This window comes from Schistocerca gregaria, unplaced genomic scaffold, assembly GCF_023897955.1.
Source record: "Schistocerca gregaria isolate iqSchGreg1 unplaced genomic scaffold, iqSchGreg1.2 ptg000308l, whole genome shotgun sequence".
NCBI classification, from domain to species: Eukaryota; Metazoa; Arthropoda; class Insecta; order Orthoptera; family Acrididae; genus Schistocerca; species Schistocerca gregaria.
The window spans coordinates 659111-659750 of NW_026061788.1; positions in this window are offsets into that span (position 1 = coordinate 659111).

Here is a 640-nt window from a genome sequence, read left to right on the forward strand (position 1 = left end):
GGTAAACGGTGCAGTCGTTGATAGGAAAAGGAGAAACTGAATTGGCGACCAAAAGGGCACGACAATTGTTTTTCGAGCCAGGGATAGAAAGGGCTAAGTTTAAAAATTGTTCGCTGTCACCGTGGCTGAAGGATGAAGTCAACGGTAAGACGGCGCTAACGAAACCTGGCGCCAGTGGAAGTGTAGTGCAGCGCGCCCCACAGATGACAGGAGTGAATGATGGCTGTGGAGACGTGTACGGCCGAAGAGACGAGCAGCTGTTGAGCAGCTGGCCGCCCATCTTAGCCGAGGGGCTGCCGACTGCGTCTCCTCAGCGGCCGTTCACCACACGTTGCTGTGTCTGAACCTCTACAGCAGGCGCCCGCTTCAGGTCAGCATGCTGACCGCTGTTCGTCGTCGACAGAGGCTGGAATTCGCAGCCCAGTACCGTAATTGGACGTCCACCCAGTGGCAACAGATGGCCTCATCACGTGGTTCCCGTTTTTATGGTCCACTAGACTGACGGCTGCTGGCGTTTATGGCTAGAAACATCTAAAAGAAAACACCCGGCAACAGTCGTCAGAAGAGTCCAGGCCAGAGGCGGGAGCGTTGTGGTATTGGGAACGTTTTCATGGCAAACCCTGAACAGTTTTGTGAACGA